The sequence below is a fragment of the Triturus cristatus genome, chromosome 1_1, assembly GCF_964204655.1.
Source record: "Triturus cristatus chromosome 1_1, aTriCri1.1, whole genome shotgun sequence".
NCBI classification, from domain to species: Eukaryota; Metazoa; Chordata; class Amphibia; order Caudata; family Salamandridae; genus Triturus; species Triturus cristatus.
In genome coordinates, this window is record NC_140579.1 from 1,154,573,031 (window position 1) to 1,154,593,502 (window position 20,472).

The window sequence follows — 20,472 nt, forward strand, 5'->3', positions numbered from 1 at the left end:
CTTTGGTTAATGCCACTATTTCTGCTACTTGAGCGGATCTAACTCCTTTCAAGGGGGATGCCTCTATAACTGCTGCAACTGTACACACTGCATAGGCTGCACACAACACTCCCTCTTCCGTTCTCAGACAGGATCCATCCACAAAAAACACATGATCACTTTCTGGCAGTGGTACGTCTTTTATATCAGGACAAGGTTTCGTGCAATAATCAAGCACATCCAGACAATCATGATCAGCTTCTTCTCTTATCTCCACTCTCTCTGCATCAGGCAAAAGTGGAGCTGGATTCACATTCACACATCTTTCCAGACTCACATTGTTCACACCTAGAATGACCTTTTCATACTTAGTCAGCCGACTATGTGACATGAACTGTGTTCGACTCCTGGTTAAAAGGATCGCCACACTATGGGGTACAAACACTTTTACTGGATACCCCATCACAATTCCCTCACTCTGTTCCAGGCTTCGGCATGTAGCCGCTACCGCTTTCAGACATCCTGGCAGACCTATTGCCACTGGATCTAACATTGATGAGAAATAGGCTATTGGCCTTCTTTGTCTTCCATGTTTCTGTATCAACACTGAAAGTGCACACCCATTTCTCTCACTACAGTATAGCTCAAACTCTTTTTCATAGTCTGGCATACCTAGTGCAGGTGCTTCACAAAGACTGTTCTTCAGCTGTTTGAATGCTGCTAGTTCTTCTTTGTTTAGTTCAAGGGGGTCTTTCACCTCACTTTTTGTCAATTTCACCAATAGCTTGGCAATCAGGGAGAAATTACTTATCCACTGACGACAGTACCCAACCATTCCTAGGAACATTCTTACTTCTCTTTGGGTCATTGGAGCTCTCATTCCTCTAATGATTCGGATTCTGTCTATAGTTACTTTCCTCAGGCGTTTCTCAATATTATGACCCAAGTATGTCACTTCCTTCTTACAGTACTGCAGTTTTGCTGGAGATACCTTAAGTCCTCCATCTGCCAGATGATTTAGCAAAGCTATGGTATCTGTTTCACAGGCTTCACGTGTCTTTGACGCCACCAATAGGTCGTCAATATACTGTACCAAAACTGAATTTTCAGGCATGGTAAGGCTTTCCAGAGATTTCTTTAACAGCTGATTGAAAATGGAAGGGCTTTCTGTGTACCCCTGTGGGATTCGGCATCATGCCAAAATACGGTTTCCAAACCTGAATGCAAATAGTGGCTGGCTGTCATGATGCAAAGGTATGGAAAAGAAAGCATGACACAAATCAATTACTGTATACCATTCCGCATCATGTGGGATCTGATACAAAATCACTGAAGGATTTGGAACAATTGGACAACAGGAGACGACAATTTTGTTAACCTTTCTCAAATCTTGTACAATCCTGAATTTCCCACTTGGCTTTTTCAGTCCCATGATAGGCGAATTACATGGACTGCTCATTATTTCCCTCCGCACTCCTTGCTGGATCATTTTCTCAATTAAAGGGGTTACCCCTGCTATTATTTCTGGGGTCAGTCTGTACTGTGGAATGTTGGGGTAAACAGCTCCCTCTTTTATAGCAATTCTCACTGGGTCTACATTTCCCATTAGGCCCACATCTTCCCCAGTGAAGTCCCAGACTGCTGCTTTTACTGTCTGTTTCAATTCTGGGGGCAATTCATCTGGATTGAATACAGCATAGCTTCCAGCAACCTCACACTCTCGATTAGCTATGGTCATTTTATACAGGACATCCTCATCTGGTGTTTCAAAAGCTATTCCGTCTGGTGTACAGAATATGGTGCAATTCATTTTGCACAACAAATCCCTTCCTAATAGATTCACAGGACTGGTGTCACACACCACGAATCTATGCATGTCTGAAAATTTTCCTATTCTGACCTTCACAGGATCAGTAAGGTACGTTTTTATCTGGGTGTTTGACACACCAACTACTTGGATTGTTTCATCCGAAAGAGGAAGATTTTTCACATCTGCTGATCTGACAGTGGATCGTGAAGCTCCAGTGTCTACTAAGAAAGTAATGTTTTCATCATTAACTTTCCCATCTACAAATGGTCCTGTCTGATCTATTTCTAGAGATGCGCCAAGTACGCACTCTGCTTCCTCTTTTCGGCACCGTCAATAGATTTCTTCTGGCTCACTTTCATCATTGTGCATCCAATATTGTGACACAGCGCTTGCGCGTTGCGGTTTGTTTACCTGTTCTTCATTGTAGAATCCCGTTTCCTTGCCATACCTTTGTATACTTCGGCTCTGTGGTAAGGGCGGTTTTGGCACTTGATTCTGTTGACCGACAGCCTTCTGCTGTTGCGGCGCTGGACCACTCCCCTCACACTGCACCTGTGGATTTAATGACGGATTTTCATCATTAGCAAGAGGTGGATTTTTACACTCGGATTTCCAATGCCCTAGCCTGCCACAGTTGTGACAAGGGAACTTCTTCTTTGCCTCCTCAATGTTACCCTTTCCCTTTCCTGGACCAAACTTTGATTTTATACCTGGATTATTGGCTTGTTCTATTAGCTGAGCTTCTTGCCTCTCTGCAACTTTTACTTGAGCCCACATTGCCTTCTCTTTTAGTTTTCGCTGTTTTGCCTCAATTTCATCACTAAAATATTTAGCATGTCTCAGAATCTCATCTATTTTCTTACTTTGCCAGTCCACGGTGTGCTGCCTGATCATGTCCCCAATCTCAGGACGCAGACCATACACAAATCTGTACACAAAATGACTCAGGTCCTTTTCTCCCAGGCTGTCATCCCCACTAAACTGTTTGAACGCCAGAATTAGCTTCTCATAATATGCGTGGACTGACTCTTTCGCTTCTTGATGTGTTCGATCTATTTTAACCCAATCTGTTTCTTTTGGGGGCACTTTATTCTTCAAGAAGGCCATGACCTGTTCGTACTTCTTCATGACCTCCGGGTCTGGAGCTCCTGTCCATCTCTCGGGTATTCTTTAGTGGGCCAGTCTATGACTATCTTACATTCTGTCCACAAGTCTGCTGGCACTATTATATCAAATAGGCTATTTAGATCAATCCACAACACTTTTGACAGTTTCACAAATCTGTCTACCTGTCGGTACCACTCGACCGGTTTTTCCCGTAATCGAGGGAAATCATTGGTAAATGACAAAATGTCCTGTCTGGTCCATGGGACATGCACATATCCTCCTCCTAGAATTTCTCTCATAGGTAACTCCATTACCACTTTTTCTTTTTCCCTCACAGGAAACGCTGGGAAGGTTCTGTCTGAGTTGTCATCTCGCTTTCTATACCACCTGCTCTTCCACTTATCCACATCTCCCCATTTCCTTAATACTGTGATTATGTCCCTAATTTGCCCTATTCGTCCTGCAGCGTTCAGATTTTCAATGTCTTTTTCTGTAAAATTCACTCGGTAGGGCTTTTGTAATGCCTTTACCTTGTCCATGTCGATTCCCATTTCACTCGCTATTTCTGCTAGCCTGTCATGTAAATTCTTCGCTCTCCAGGTAATGCTTTTGCAGAGGAACAGTAGTTCCTCATCTTGGTAGTTTTTCAGCTTTTCTGTGGGAATTGTCCCTACTATAAGTTCTTCTAACACCATCCTCAGCTTTGCAACATCAATGGTATGTGATTCCTTTTCTTTATCCTGCAAACCTTTTAGCCAGTCATTTAAATCTTCAGTAGTTATACTCACTGACTTCTCCACATTCCCTGGTTCTGTCAGTCTCTGTGGTTCCAACATTGATCCCTCTACCCTTCGGCCTCTCTCAGCAGTATCTGAACAATAAAATGGATTCTTTGACACAGGAAGTTCACCTTTACCCATAGCATGTCCCCAGGAACTTTCTTTCGTTTTCATCAGGGACTGTTCTGCCTGTCTTTGGTTCACATACGGAACTGTTAGTCCCTGCTCACTGTTTTTCTGCTTCTCAAAAATAGGCATAACCGGACCTATGGTCAAAGGAACTGTAACTGCTTCTAGATTTTTCGTTAGTTCCCTTATTTTCCCCGTCAATTCTAAGGTGGTTTCTGCTAGTTCTCTAGAATTTTCATTCCCAGCCTTAGTTTCCTTCTCTTTAAGTGAATTTCTCCGTTTTACTTCTGGGGTCATAACTTTTGTTTTAATGATTCTCAGGGTCTCCCTTACTGGTGTTCCTGTAGTGGGTGTTTCTGGTTCCTGTCTGTGTGGAGGCAGGCTCTTGTAAAACATATCATCTAAAACATCGTCATCTGTATCACTAGCCCCATACCTCCGGGTTTCTACATGATTTCTTTTTTCTAGACATTTTCTTCCTCCACTTTCTCCTTCCGTTCTAAGAGGAAATAATCCTTCTGTCATACTGGCATCTCGCCACCTCCTCATTCTATCGCTATGAGTTTCTCGATCGTTCGGCTGCCCGAACATGTACCTGTACCTAGATCCATTCCTCTGCTTTTCTCGCTCATGCATCTCATCTTCCCACTCGGTCAATGCCTCAAACTGCGTAGGCCTAGGTCGCGGATCTAAACTCATCATCCGTTCCCGTAAGTTCCTTAATATGGCCAAATTAAAAGACCCATCCTCTGGAAACGCTAAAACTCCGTCTTCCTTTGTATATTTTGCCCAATTGTCTAACCAAATACAGGTATGATACCCATATTTCGCAACCATAAAGGATGCGGGGGTCTTTGCCGGAGGAAGTAACTGTCCTTCCCTCGTCACAATTTTCTTGTCTTTCACAAAACAAATTCTTCAATTTACTGAACACAGACTTTTTCTTTCTCTCGGGTGAATGATAATACATTTTCCCGTCTTCCGTGAACTCTTTTAGTCTTCTATACCTCGGTATGATCTTTAATCCAATAGTAGCGCGACTCTTACTTGCGCACCAATCCTGGCGCGTCTACGTCACTGTCACAACTTCCAATCCCTGCGCGACTCACACTAACGCACCAATCCTGGAGTGTCTATGTCGTTGTCACAACTTCCAATCCCTGCGCTACTCACTCTAACGCACCAATCCTGGAGCGTCTACGTCACTGACTAGCTGTCCAATCCCAGCGCGGTCCTTCTGACGCCTACAGTCGCTGCAGCGGCTATACTCCTGACTCCTGTCCTCAGTCTACCCCTCCTTTACAAAACTACTCGGTAGACTTTGTTTCAAATTCACAATACTGGTTAGTTACAACGTACAAACATCTCCATTGTCTGCTCCGCTAACCACAGAATAGTAAAAGACCTTTCCCACGAGAATCCTGTTTTCCCGATAGCAGCGCTTACCTCCGCCCTACTACAGAATTATTACGTCCATTGGCAAAGTAGCACATCCCTCTACTTCACCCTTCTATCACGCATTAATCAACTGTTCTCTCCGGAATTAAAACACATAGTTGGAAACGTAATGCTCCTGAGAAATAACACCAGAGTTCCGCAATTAATTAAAATGCTATTTCATTCACGCACTTTCACACAAAGAAGTACTGTTCATTCACACAGAATCCTGCTTTCTCGAGAACAGCGTACAGTCTGTCCTACTACAGAATTATAACATTCGTTAACAAAGCAGCGCTTACCTCTACTCTGTCCTTCTAACAATCTCAGAGAACACCTGCTACCTTTTCAGTAAATAGCGTTATCGGCACACCTACTGGTTTCCTGGTACTTTAGACTGAAATTTCACAAATAACTCTTTGCTATCATATACACTTCTCTCACACAGAAATTGTCTCTAATGGCGACACACAGCGATGTTACCGAATCGAACCCAGACAATGCGACGGGCAACTTCAATTTTTACGTGTTTTCCCCGTGTACCTACGGGCAACCACAATCCCGTCTTTCCCGAGAACAGCGCTTACCTCTGTCCTACTACGGAATTGTCACCGACTTCTTACATCCCAGAAGCCGTACAGACTACATAGAACTCAATACGACTTCAACATATAGTGTTAATACATATATCAACATCACTTGATAATCAATAAGCTATATATACATGCCAAAATCATCAACCAGAACAACAAATTTCTCTCTAGCTACCCAGGATACTGGTAACTATATATATATATACAACTCATCAATCCTAGACAATAAAAACCATCCTCTGCTACCAAGAAAACTGATGCAGTTCAGAACACAAAATCTCCTTCTGCTTCCACGGACGGAATTATTTCACAGTCACACGCACATATACACCTCACACGCTGGTGGGGCCCATAACACCAACATTCATTCACATCAATCTATCCGTGCCTACAGGGGAGATTGGGTCTTCAAATTCCCTTCCAAACTACAGCTTTATTTCCCTTGGACAGAGGAGACCACATCTATTTAGTTTTATCCTGACATTTCCTCCATCCGGAGGCCAATTGGATCATTTAGTTGACTAGGGAGGTGATGATAAACACTTCAATTTATTATGCTAATAAATTATACATTTCAAGAAATAACCACCCGACACAGTTCTTTAAAATAATCAATTTCTTTATCTAATTAAAGTTCAGGTTAAATCCTAATAAATGCAATATTATCTTTTGTCATAATTACCTATTCTGGCTAATTGTCGTTCTCTAAGTCAGAATCGGGTCCTCAAGAATCATCAAAGAGTCTAACGTCCCGTCCTCTGTTGTCAGCGTCGTGAATAGCATCGATCAGGGCGCGTCTCAAGATCGTAGGGTGGTAAGCGGTATTTTCCCTCTCTGGACTACTAATATTTATACAGAAATTTTGCATATAAAGGAAACATTTTATAATTTCTAGTCATTTCATTGGCTGAATTCAGCCCCGTCCCAAGAATTTAAGTAACATATTTAATGTTCACATTCGGATGATGTATTCAACCAGGCGTATGGGAAAATCGTTCCCAGGTCAGGAATGTATCTGTCTATTGTGGAAAAGGTGGCTTTTGGTTCCAACTAGCAACATTTTCATCCATGTTCAGGGACACTGGCATCTCGCCCAGAGTAGTCTTCATGGACCTGGTACAGGGGTTCAAGGAGAGGTTGCTGCGTAATCAATGCAGACGCCTTCCTCTGCTGTCAATTGCATGAAGTCATGTACTTTAGTGTGGATTCAGTTGGCGGCCATCTTTTAGCAGGCCGAAATAGTCAACTTAAGGTAAAGAAACACAAAACGTAATTAATACATTGAAATGAATAAACAAATGTTATTCCCTTGCTAATACCCCTATGTGTATGCATTTATCTAGCCATATGCGACAATTAAAGCCGTTAAATGCAGGTTCATTTAGGCGCAAATCACATAAACATTGCTTAAACTAAACATATAATTTTTAATATGCGTACAATCTTAGTTCACCTATTAATTTAGCCATGCAAATGCGTTCCCACGTATGTTCTCTTGATTAATAAGATTGATTAGTTTTTCACAGCACACAGTTTAAGCATTAAGATTTATCATTTAGTCCTTTTAATATAAACATATATAAATGGATTGGGTATACTAAAATAATTTTATTTTACCCGCTCCAGCACCGGCACATCCACTGAACGCATGCAAAAACTCCAGACAATCAAGAATGCAGTAGCCAGAATGATCCACAACCTGCCCAAGAGGATAGACGTCATCAAGACCTCCAATGGCTCCCCGACCAGATGCCAGTACAAGCTCCTGACCCATGCCTACAAAGCCCTCCACAACCAAGGACCAGACTACATGAACCACCGCCTAACCACTCCCACCTACCCACCAAAAACTAACGGTGGGCGGTAAACTCCTCTATGCCATCGGAGTTTGCAGAGTTTTGCCAACTCCGTGCTCCACTGGGAGCATGAAGTTTTGAAAAAAAACCTCAGATTCCACTCCTTGACGGAGTTTGCCCATGGCGCCCACCCCTAGATAGGGTTTTGTACATGATAACATCGCATCTGTAGTCACATCTGTAGTACTCCTGTACTTAACTCTCCTATATTAATAAGGCTCTGCTTTAGTTGAGACTGAAATGCTCCCAGTCAATGGCTGTTTGTCTATTATTTATTTCGAAGACAGCAGAAAAGCAATATAATGTACTGATATTTCCCACTTGAAAAGCATCAACATTCTCTGTTGATCGTGTCAGACAGTCTTGCAAAGGTCACCATGGCAGTATCACAAAACACAAATAATAGATAAACATAGATTTTCTGAAGAGGCAGTAAATACATTTAGCAAAATTGTAACAATTTTAAAGCTATTCACAAGTGCTGCACCAAGAGCAGGGTGTATATTTTCCTCTGAGAGATTGCTTATAAATGGAGCTCGCAGAACAAAAGGTCAGCTAATGTCTTTTTTCTGTTAATATTCACCATGCCTGGGACAGGTTGTTTCGAGCAGTCCTGCGCATCGATAATAATGTCCCTGATACTCACTGTGGGTGGTCACCTGGCCTGTGCAGGGTGGCGCTCGAGCCTCGTGCAACTCCCTGCTAGAACTCACTGTGTCTGTGGCAGTAGGGTGCTAGAACTTCCTGTGTCTAGGGAAGGGCCTGGTGGTACTCACTAAGTCTAGGGAGTATCCTCAGATGGTCACTGCTCCTGGACAATCTGGGACAGCCCCCTCCTTGTGACAGCCCTCTGCTGGCGCTCACTTTGTACGAGGGAAGGTGTGCAGGTGCTTCATGCCGTAGGTACTCACTGTGAATGTGTTGCTGCTCGGCTGGTCCTCACTGGGGGGCAGACAGGAGCAGCGTCCCACTCCTTGGCCAGTGCCTCTGTCCTGTTGCTGGGTGAGAGCGAGACTCTGAACCCACGGTTTTATTCCTTCCTTCCTTTTATTCCTTCCCTGCCTCGGGGATGACGATGCGTTCATGGACTACACTTCCCGAGGGTCCGAGCGCCGTACGAGGTATGATGTCAGGCACCGTGGGAATCTTTTCCTCTGAGGAGTCCCCAGCTAAACTTCATGTCTGGTTTTCCCAAGATCTCGCACACAGCCTACGTGCAACCACTGGCACCAGCCATTTCCCAGGATCCCACCCGGAAACGTGCGTATATTAAGGACCCCCCTCTGTCACCCACACCCCAGCAGTGTATGTCCCGTTCCGGCTGCGGAAGTCACGCTCCCTCGACCAGGCAACTGTTATTTATTTTACAATCTGTGCTGTTATGCTTCTCTAAAAACGGAATAAAGCAGTTTCTGAGTGTCCGCTCCTTGCACCAGGCTGCATAGCTGAGCTACAGCAGTAATATGCTAATGGTTGGTAGCCACTATGGCAGAGCGGAACTCTGTGGAATTCCACTGAGTTTTTATGCAATTCTGCGGAATTCCGCGCAGTGCAACTCCGCAAACTCCGCCCACCCTCACCAGAAACCTCTGCTGTGCACACCTCGCCCTCGCTCAGACACCATGTATGCGCCGCAGCCGATCTGAACGACGATCCTTCTCCCACCACGCTGTCAAAGCCTGGAATTCCCTCCCCTTCCACCTCCGTAATTCACCTTCATTGAACCACTTCAGTTAGGGACTTAAGATTTGTCTCTTCGACCGATAACTGCAACACAGCGTCTGGATACCCTCCCTCCGGGGTGATTAGTCACACGATATAAATACTGCTTGATTGATTGAGATGCTGGCCATGAACTGAGATGGAAACAGTATGTACAGTAAAAAGGTGAACAACTTAGTGCATAGTGGAGTGGGTGAGTTGTTGTAGGCTAAGTTAACTAAAGGTATTTAGGAAGTCCAGTCATTTTGATGTTCCATAATAAAACATCTTCGAACAACGGTTCAAGAGATGTATTAAGTCCCTCTGCCTACCCATCGGTCTGAGGATGATAACTTGTAGACATAGGGCCCTGTTCACAAACTGCATATTGTAGCACTGTAGAAGTATGCCACCTCTCCTATCTTTTCTATGGGGAAATCCTCATGTATGTAATTATACCACTAAGTAGTAAGATTGGATGGGACTGAGGGAGTGGCTGAAAAATTGGAGGGGATTAGAGGTGTTAGGGAGGGGTTTAGTGAGTGACAGACACCAACCCACTGCTATTTACAAAATGCACTTTTAAAGTTACTACAGCCAAAAAGGACTCAAAACAGTAGTAAATCATTCTGACTCATTGCTGGAGTAAGTCCAGCACCACACATGGCCAACCACTAGTCTATAGAAACAGAAAAAGAGACTTAAAATAGACAGCCATATCAAATAATGTCAAATTTAATTATTTAAAATAGATAAAAAATATAAAGAAATGTAATTTAATGTCAAACAATTATACAATAAAACAACCATCAATCCAATATGGATGGACTATTCTTCCATAAAAACAATTTATTCCATCCTACTTTAGGTCTCCAGGAAAATGTGCTTCAAGGTTTTGTCATGCAGCTTTCTTGGTGTAATACTATAGAAGTCAGATGTAATTAGAGTTCCAGGGTGAGGAAAACACTTCTTAACAGAAAACGAGTAAGTAAAATAAATTGTATACTGTTTTCAACCAATGACACGATTGTCCTAACCTACAAAGTTCTCAGCCCTACTGAAAAAGAAGGTACTTCAATGAGATCAAAGATTATGTACTCTACCCAACCAAACTATGTAGCCATTAGTACGGGCAGAGGCTCTTACCAAATATCACAAGAGATTAAGGGAGTTCCATCATTGCCTTAAATTGGTTCTTAGGCTCTATTTCTATACCCTACAGTCAAAGCACAGGAGAGCGCAAAGACGGTTCCAGAGTTGCGCAATAACAACCAGAAGACATCTTGTTTGGGGAAAAATGGGGGCAAGTGTAAAAAAGAGAGACATATCCATTGCTTCGGACACGACGAAACAGGGCAAGGAGGACTTGTTTCAATTCGAATCTTGCTACACCTGCAATCCCTTAGTAAAGCACATTAGCATACGTCCTAATAAAGGTGATTGGTTAAATAATGATATAGAGACAGAGTGACCGAGTAACACTCACTTGATTCCTTCAGTCTAACAGCAATGCCTAATAAGCACCAGGAAGTGCTTCTAGGTCACAGAGAAACCAGGCAGGAGAAAATTATTCCAAATAGAACAGAATGAATGTAGGCATTCAAGACTGGGTGGGCACTCTTAATATGAAAAGGTACAGAAGGGAGAAAACAATAACTGTGTAAAGCACAAGGCTTGTATCCGATAGCACAGGAAGTGAGAAGCCAATGCAACACTGCTCTCAGGTTCTGTCTCTGCTCCCTGAAGGAAGCACAAGTGCTCCTGCTTCCGGTCCTAATAATGCTTCCAATGACATGAATGCCGCAGCTGGCAAACCATACATTACACAAGATGAGGGCCGGTAGCAGAGGAGAGAGAGAGAAAGAGGGGACGAGAAGGAGAGACAGCAAGAAAAGGGAAGTGTGGAAAAGAGACAGAAAGAGGAGGGGACAAAGAAGGAAGGGCGCAGAGAGGAGAGAAGAAAAGAGATGAATGAACAAAGAAAGAAGGAAGGTGGAAGAAGGATAAATAAACAGAGGAATAACAGTAGGGAGAATAATACAAGAGAAGGAGAACAGAAAACAGGCTGCTACAAAGTCTACATTGAGGGATAAATTAGGGGGGACTCCAGTGTACGCAGACAGTGTTCCCTGTAATATTGAAACATACAAGAGTGACCTTTCTGAGTATAATTTTAAAACAGGGGTTCAGCTAGAACAAAATTAAAGTACACTTTTATTTTCAGTTGACTCAATCACCGAATACATTGAGGGGCCAATTAGATGGCAGGTGGAAAGCCTCCGACCGACAGTCGGAGCCTTTCTGACCGCATCGGAGGGTTTCCAACCGACTCGGTCGGTTTGCGTTCCAACCGCCCGATTACGATGTCTGCGGTCAGAACGTAAACTGGCGGGTCATTCCGACTCTGTTCCAACCGGCTCTCGGAGTATTCCTGTCGGTCAGAACCGAACCGTAACCCCTTATTTACGCCGCTTCCGCCGTCTGGAGTACGATGTTGGATTCCGGCAGCCTTTCCACACCGGCCATTCCGACACAGAAAGGCTGTTGGATAGTGACTTTGGTGGCCCCTGGCAGGGCCCCTTTGCCCCCGCAGCCTACAGTTGGTTGCCGATGGGTTTTGGTACCCCCCGTAAAACCCTGCAATGTGTGACAGGCACCATGGGGTACCTGTGACAGGGTGCAGGGTTTTACACACACACACGCCCATTTCTTCATAGGAGCCTGTGTTACAGCCAGTTTATGCCCATAACATAAGCTCCCATAAAGAACAATAAGAATCCAACCGAACAGTGTTCAGTTGTATCGTAATCAGGAGGGCGATCGGTCTCGAGTCCGAGATGGTCTCATCCGGAGACAACTCCGACAGACATCGTAATCGACCCCTAAATGTGGCCAAAGCTCATAATATCTTAGCAATAGATACTCAAAAATTGTCAATTTGTCAATTGTCATAAATCACACAGGGATTTCATTTTCACGTTACATTTCATATTTGGTGCACAGCAGGTGGCAACAACAACCATAGGTGTTTTTATGTGCCCTCTCCTCCCCCCTCAGTGATCACAAACAGAAAGAAGAGGCAGAAATGTGCAGAGAGAACATACTTAATGTGTGTAAGCCAAAACATTCAACTTTAGGCTATTACTTTACTAAGGTTCCTGGAGCCTGGTATAGTGACATAAGTTTTTAAGTTGGCATAATTTTTTCCGATGACGTTTCAACATTGTTTGAATTGTTGGGGGTATCATCAGGCTAGTAAAAATGTAGGACCCCTAAATGGAAGGATCACACCCTAATAATTTGAAACATTGGTAAATGGAGAGGTATGTAGGGCTAGATCAAGGTCATTAAACAGGTACCTTGAAACAGTTGAGTGGGCACTTGCTCAAATCCGTGGTCCTAATGGATGTCTAAAAAATTCTAAAAACCATAATTACTGAATTTGACGCAAAACATATTATTCTAAATTCCAAGGGACTTATTGGTCAACTAACCTAGAGAATGTACTAGAGAGGTGTAGCACCAAAGGAGAATATTAAAATGTAGCTTACTCTCAATCAATCAATCAATAAAAATCATTTATAGAGCGCGCTACTCACCCATGAGGGTCTCAAGGCGCTAAGGGAAGGGGTGCTGTCACTGCTCGAATAGCCAGGTCTTGAGGTGTTTCCTGAAGGGGAGGTGGTCCTGGGTCATTCGTAGGTGTGTGGGGAGTGAGTTCCATGTCTTGGCGGCCAGGTAGGAGAACGATCTTCCTCCGACGGTGGTTCTGTGGATCCGTGGGACGGCGGCGAGGGCGAGGCCGGCTGATCGTAGCTGGCGGGTGGGAGTGTAGAACGAGAGGCGGTTGTTGAGGTATTCAGGTCCTTTGTCGTGGAGCGCTTTGTGTGCGTGGGTGAGGAGCCTGAATGTGATCCTCTTGCTGACGGGGAGCCAGTGCAGGTTTCTCAGGTGGGCGGATATGTGGCTGTGGCGGGGGATGTCGAGGATGAGTCGGGCGGAAGCGTTCTGTATGCACTGGAGTCGTTTCTGAAGTTTGGCTATGGTTCCTGCGTAGAGGGCGTTTCCGTAGTCCAGTCGGCTGGTGACGAGGGCCTGGGTGACGGTTTTTCTGGTTTCGGTGGGGATCCATCGGAAGATTTTTCGGAGCATGCGTAGGGGGTTGAAGCAGGATGATGAGAAGGCATTGACTCAGTGCTTAATTTGTAAAATAATAAGTGCCAGGGCTAAAAAAAAACCTCAAACCTCGTTACCAGCGCTGCCAAACGTGGGGTTGGCATTTATGTCAGCTTCCAGCAAAAGCTCCCTGTCCCTTAATTTTACTTTTGCAGGTTCTGTTTCATACCTGCTTTCTTCACTCGTCCCTGTTTTCCAGTCTTTCTCTTCCTCCTTCTTTACACCTTTTCTGCCTTTCTCTGTCATTCTGTTCCAGTCCCCAAAAATGAGTGCTGGTGGCCACCACCTGCAACCACAAGCTCAAATTAAGCACTGGAATTGGGAGTCCTTGTGATAGTGTGGGCCTTTACTTTGGCTCTTCCTGCCTTGCTGCTTTTTCAAAAGCAAACAGCCCTTGGTATAACTACAAGCCGCAGTTATGCACTGAAAGCACCCACATATTGTTAATTTGGTGCTAGAGGAAAACTGGGGATTACTTAGAGAAAGACTGTGCTGTTTAAATCATGACTAGGTGATGTTTTTGGTTATAGCTGTTAGTGCCACTATTATGAAATCAGTGCATTTTCTTTCCATATTGACCACATCACTTAAAGAATGTCAGTGGCAAAACTAAGCCACCGCTTCTAGCAGCAAAGAACTGAATTAAACTTTATTGTGGTACCTCCAGGTGAAAAGAGCATACAATCTGGCAATATGTTAATAGGGCAGATAGAGTGTAGCATTCTTTCATTTAGTCATGATCAGGTGCCTCAGTGAAGTAGAACTGTATCTGTGTTCCACTTTGTCAACTGAAGTCCCCCGAAGTTACACATGTAGACCACCTCAGACTCTGTTATGGTTGCTGTTGCAGTCCAGACTGTTACTGAGCTGTAGTCTACCACGTCCTGTCGGAAGGAGGTGCAGATCTCCAGTTACTGGTAAGGAGAGAAAATGGAGGTCAGGACACAAGGAAAGCTATGTACTATCCGTATACTCTTAGGGTAACTAAGCGTGTCTCATTTTATCCGACAGGACAAAGCATCATGGGGATTGCAGTTTCACATTAGCCATTTTACTAATGCGTCTACAAGACGCAGTATAATTAGAGATCAGTGATAAACTATTACTGGCTGAAATCCACCTTCATAACACCATGCTAGTAATGCAACTCTTACATTGAACTGAGGTATGGAATGCATCAAAAGTCAGAAGGAAGTGTATTTACCAGGAACGCGCATAGCACAACAGCATCATAGATGGCGTGGAGAACTGCAAAAGCCTGTAAGAAGGGAGAGTCACAGGATTCTAAGGAAATGGGCAAAGCATTTCAAGGACCTAAAATGAGGGAGAAAGTGTTACAAGAGACTGAAATGGTGGAGAAATTACAGGAGGAGCATGGTAAAATGCTGATGCATGTGCCCAGACAGAGGGATCATACAGATATCTGAAAGGAGAAAGTGCTGCAAGTGCACAAAAGATTGGTGCAGGAATTCGAAGAGAGAGACATTTCTGAAGATCCCTTTATTTAAGTAAACAATAATGAGAGATGTGAATGTGCTTGCATCAGGAGAGTTGAAGGAGTGAGCTCTCTATTTCTAAGGAGGGATGGAAGTGATGTTACTAAATACAAAACATAGTGCTTTAGGTGCCTGTAGACTAGGATAACAACAGATTTAGAGTGACCTGATGGCTTGTTGTCACAGTGATGCTACTTTTCCATTCATGGATTTTGCTTTGACATCAGTGCATTCTGAGAGTTGTAGTCTTTGTTGATTTTAACTGAGCCAATTGGACAAACACACATGAAAAGCAAAGTGTATGAATGAAAAAGTGCTGTCCTGGTAGCATGGAACCTGGTAATCTTACACAGGATCTCAAAGATCGGGGGGAGCTCAACTGGTATGTTTTAGAAGTTTGTATAGCTGCACGAGCCTTTAGGAACCTGAAGTCCTGTTGCTGAGCTTGGAAATAGGAAGCCTGCAGGTAAGAAACAGAGTAAGAGAAGCAAGAATTTGGAGACAGTGAATTAGGGTACAGAACTTGTACAACAAAGCTGCATTTTAGTGTTTTTACACAATGGTGAGCTAAGGTGTAGGCCTCAGCCTTGCAGAGGTCAGATTAACAACCCCAATGCATATGCTTCTGATTGAGCATCTCTAATCCATGGACGTCAATTCCCCAAAATGTAAGGGGTTGCGGAAGTGATGTCACATGGCCTATGATCCACCCACAATGATATCACAAGTAATTACATTACAGGCCTGGTGCACTACAGGAATTGATGTCATATATCCTTTTACTCTGATGACATCCAGAAAGTAACACCACTGAAAAAAATAAAAAGCTACAAAAAGTGCAAACAAATGTGATAAGCATAATAAAACAATTGCTAAACTAAACATGCCTATTTCAATCACCAAGCATGTACTAATTAGGTTGCTGCCATTGTATGTCAGAGATGCACTCACAGATCCAAGGATGGGAAATCAACCATGTGGCAGTCATGCTAAGCCCAATACCAGCTTTAAATGCCAGCCGCATGCCCAAGCCCAAATACAATTGGAAGAGTCCTCAGGCACACATTAGTAACAATATAGGCGGCATCATTGTGCACCTTTCAGAGTGCCAAATAGAGCATAGTAATAGCAGCAGCAATGAAAGCTTCCCTCAGCACACAAAACACCTAGGCCTTTGAACAGGACTGTCTTGCTGTACACCTGCAGTATAAAATACTTCATCCCGCAAGTTCCTGCCATCAATCTATAGGTCTGGAAATAATAGCAGTAACGTGCTTCAAACATATACTTTCAGTAATTCTTGGATTACAAAAAGTGTGTAAGCTTTTTGTCCATGTTGCCGTTGTGAATCTGTGTATCTGGAAGATGAAAGCTCACACAGTTGCATAATAAGCAAATATAAGGAAATAGTCTGCTTGCAGGGTCTTTTGGAATGTGCTTGGGTAAGACTGAAAATTAAACGTATCAGTCCACCAGCATAAGCAACGTTGTTCCACAGACACTGTGAAGACAGGCGCTCTGCCTGTGGAATAGTCAGTCGTGGTGCACGTGCAATAAAGAAAACCCCGTCAGGATGCCCTTCCCGTGCAGAGAAAAGAGTTGTAGGGAGCCTTTTCAAGCATAACTCACAGCATCGTGTGTTTTATTTGCCTACACATATGTCCCATGGCTTGCCATTCAGCCTATCTTGTGGGGTGCTTTTCCTTAGCATAATATCCAGCTCTTGCATCCTTTGGTGTACAGAAAATCTGGAGAATGCTGAAATAATTCTTCCTTCCCTCCCTTATACAGGTTCCAACACACTACCGCAAAAGTCGTATTATTTAGAGCCCGCAGAAGGCTCCCTTTTTTTTTTATAATGAAGCGTTTTTAATTTTAATCATGCACTTTGTCTACTGCACGGCCCAGGGCACTCCAGCTGCCCAGCCTTACTGACGACTCTTGAGTAATATAGGTACATCTCCTACAGTAGCCCTAAAAGTACTTACAGATAGGTGCAGGGTTTCAATGCTGACTCAATGCAAATCTGGTTTCCACTTAAAATCGACACGCTCGGGGCTTTAGATGTGAAGCACGTTTCATTTGTAGAATTTGCCACTGTGTGCATCCGATGACGTACAAAAAGAGCAAATACAAACATCCTCCCCGTCAGTCTCCTAGGTCTTTAGTAACCAATAGGGAGCTGCTGAAGGCCTACGCGATACGTAACGGACATGAGGTTTGCCATTTTTGCCAGCCTTGTTTCTATTTCTTATTCCCTTAAAGGCCCGAGGGATGCGGAAGGCGCGTTAACTGTAGAAATAAAGGTAGCTCTTGACGAGCCTGTTTGCATTTTTATTTTTTGTGAAAGTTTGAAATCCAGTCACTGGTGTGCTATCTAGGGAGCCTGCATTGATGAAAGGGTAAGCGTGAGAGCAGCACAGATGATGTGGGGAAAGTACAGCTGAGCTGCCTAGGCTTGTGCATGCATGTAGTTCACCAGCGCTGCTGCTTGAAACAAAATGTATAGCACCGGCCCTGTCAAAAAAGTGCCGGTGCTAAGCACCGGAAAGCACCGGCACAAATTAAGCACTGCATTGACTTGCTTGGTCATCGAGAGGGAGGAGTCCAGGATGAATCCCAGGTTACGTGCGTGGTCAGTGGGAGTAGGTGCGGAGCCCAGTGCTGTGGGCCACCAGGAGTCGTCCCAGGCGGAGGGGGAATGTCCGAGGATGAGGATCTTCGTCTTGTCTGAGTTCAGCTTCAGGCGACTGAGCTTCATCCATTCTGTGACAGCCTTCATTCCTTCCTGGAGGTTGGGTTTGGCAGTGGCTGGGTCCTTGGTGAGGGAGAGTATCAGTTGGGTGTCGTCGCCGTAGGAGATGATGTTGATGTTGTGTTTGCGCGCGATGGCGGCAAGGGAGCTCATGTAGATATTGAAGAGTGTTGGGCTGAGCGAGGAGCCTTGGGGTACGACGCAGATGATCTTGGTGGCCGTTGAGCGGAAGGGAGGGAGGCGGACTCTCTGGGTTCTGTCGGAGAGGAAGGAGGTGATCCATTCCAGGGCCTTTCCTTGGATCCCGGTGTGGAAGAGGCGGGTTATCAGGGTGCAGTGGCAGACGGTGTCAGAAGCTGCCGAGAGGTCTAGGAGAATGAGGGCGGTTGTTTCTCCGTTGTCCATCAGGGTCCTGATGTCGTCGGTGGCTGCGATAAAGGCGGTCTCGGTGCTGTGGTTGGCTCGAAATCCGGACTGTGATGGGTCGAGTGAGTTGTTTGTCTCGAGGAAAGCAGTCAGCTGTTTATTGACGGTTTTCTCGATGACTTTAGCCGGGAAGGGAAGAAGAGAGATGGGGCGGAAGTTCTTGAGGTCTTTGGGGTCTGCTGTGGGTTTTTTCAGAAGGGCGTTGATTTCGGTGTGCTTCCAGCTTTCAGGGAAGGTGGCTGACGTGAAGGAGTTGTTTATGACGTTCCGGAGGTGGGGTGCGATGATGTTGTCGGCTTTGTTGAAGATGTGATGGGGGCATGGGTCCGAGGGGGATCCGGAGTGGATGGTGTTCATGACGTGCGTGGTGTCTTCAGTACTGATGGGGGTCCAAGCGCTGATGGTGGTGGTGGGGATCGTTGGTTCGGTGGCTGGAGGCGGAGAATGGGGTCCGAAGCTGTCGTGTATATCTTCGATCTTACGATGGAAGAATGTGGCGAGGGAGTTGCAGAGGTCTTGTGACGGTGTGATGTCGTTGTTGCTGGCGCTGGGGTTGGAGAGCTCTTTGACGATGCTTAAGAGTTCCTTGCTGTTGTGGGTGTTGTTGTCTAGTCGCTCTTTGAATGATGTCCTTTTGGTGGTGTGGATCAGCTGGTGGTGTTTGCGGGTGGCGTTTTTGAGGGCTGTCATGTTTCCGGTGGTCCGATCGTGGCGCCAGGTTTTTTCGAGGGTCCTGCAGGATTTCTTTGATTCTTTGAGGGCGTCTGTGAACCATGAGGTTTTTCTGTTGTCGGTCTTGCCTGAGGGGTTCTTCAGTGGAGCGAGGTCGTCGGCGCAGTTAGTGATCCATTGAGCGAGGTTGTTGGCTGCGTCGTTGGGGTCAGAGGTGTCGGCTGGCGGGTTCTGGCTCAGTGATGAGAGGAGCTGGTCTGTGGTGATTTTGCTCCAGCATCTGTGGGGGATTTCTTGTGTGCGGCGGTGGGGTGTATTCTTTTTGAAGGTGAAGTGAATGCATCTGTGGTCGGTCCAGTGTAGTTCTGTGGAGTGGCTGAAGGCGACGTGGTTGCTGGCGGAGAAGATGGGGTCGAGCGTGTGGCCGGCGAGGTGGGTGGGTGTGTCCACCAGTTGCCTGAGTCCGAGGTTGGCCAGGTTGTCGAGCAGGGTGGTGGTGTTGCTGTCGTTGTTTTTCTCCAGGTGGAAGTTCAGGTCCCCTAGGAGGATGTATTCTGGTGAGGCTATGGCGTGCGGGCTGATGAAGTCAGCGATGGTTTCGCTGAATTGAGTGCGTGGGCCTGGGGGTCTGTAGATGAGTGTTCCTCTTAGGGTGGTCTTGGGGTCGGTGTGAATTTGGAAATGTAGGTGTTCGGCGGCGGAGAGTGTGTCTTCGGCGTTGGTCGTGATGTTGATGGTGTTTTTGTAGATGATGGCAATTCCTCCTCCGGTTTGGTTGATGCGGTTTTTTTGGGTGATCTTGCAACCGTCCGGGATGGCTATGGCGATATCTGGGGCTGAGGATGCGTTCATCCAGGTCTCTGTGAGAAAGGCGACGTCTGGTGCGGTTGAGTCGAGGAGGTCCCAGAGTTCGACAGCGTGCTTGTGGACGGAGTGTTTGTTGAGGAGGATGCACTTGAGGTTGTTGTTGCTGATGTTAGGTCCGGCGGGCGGTGTGCAGGTTCGGAGGCAGGTGAATCTGCATGTGAGGCAGGTGAAGGGTCCGTGTGTGCGCTTCGGGGTGGCTCGGTAGCAGGCCGGTGGTCGTCTGGTGTTGAGTGCGTTGAGGGCGGCAGTGTCGTATTTCAGTCGGGTTCCTTGGTTCCGGCGGGGGCCAGGGGTTCTGGCCCTGGGCGCGGTCCAGGCGTGGACGGGTGCAGACGGGCTTGTCTTAGGCGCGGCCGCGCAGCGGCCTGCATTATGTAGGGGTCGAGGGAGGGAGGAGCAGCTGGGAGGGGGAGCAAGGACCAATCGGGGGTCAGGGGGCGGGGACGCAGCGGCGGGAACGAAGGAGCAACGGTGGGGGGAAAACTACAGTGGGACGGGCACAGGACGCGAAGGGGAAATACAATAAATACAACAGACGCAGCAGGGCACAGAACGCAAAAGCAAATACAATAAATCAGTACAATCAGCAGTAGATACAGTAAAGAGATAGAAGGAGGCCAAGCTTACGATCACTGGACCACCAGGGATCGAACCGGCGGCAGCAGCAGCGAGGCACAGGGGCACAAGGA